We start from the raw sequence: 672 nt of genomic DNA, 5'->3' as shown, positions 1-672 counted from the left end.
AATTTGTTGGATTAATGAAAGTGAGTCTGACCCGAGATAAATTTTAACTTTCATAGACTTTTTTCTCTAACATCTGTTTCAGCTTTAAAATCTGATGATTTTACTATGATCAATATTGAAAACGAGAAAATAAATTGCCAATTAGTATTCAAAACGGAATTTTCTGATGAAAGTTGCTTTATGCTCTTTGCCATTGATTCCTAATTAGTTTTGGTTTTCTGACTCTTTTTTCGATTGCCACGTGTCTGCTGTGCCTGGAATCTACTGGAAATCCTCACAAACACATTCCGGAAATCCACAAAACTTTCACCCCTGATCGACTGGACTGAATAGAAACGAGTGACACGAGCCATACGGGAGCGATGAGACTTCGATGCAACGATTTGACCCACATCGAGCGAGCCCGCCAGAGGACACTCCGGTTGACCATTACGATTGTGGTCGTATTCGTTTGGTGCTGGACGCCATACGTCGTCATGACCCTGTGGTAGGTTTTGAACTTTAGGAAAATTCTCAATGAACAAAAAAAAACAAACTTTCTCCTGAAGAGTTTCCAATCAAATCTCAATGCAGTCGCAAATTGACAAACTCACTCAAGTCAAGTCTCATGTTTCATTCATCCCATCGATTCGTTCTTTCGACACAGGTACATGTTCGATCGGGAAAGCGCTA

Source organism: Uranotaenia lowii, chromosome 2 (assembly GCF_029784155.1).
Source record: "Uranotaenia lowii strain MFRU-FL chromosome 2, ASM2978415v1, whole genome shotgun sequence".
Classification (NCBI taxonomy): domain Eukaryota; kingdom Metazoa; phylum Arthropoda; class Insecta; order Diptera; family Culicidae; genus Uranotaenia; species Uranotaenia lowii.
The sequence above is the reverse complement of the archived record's forward strand: the minus strand, read 5'-3'. Positions refer to the sequence as shown.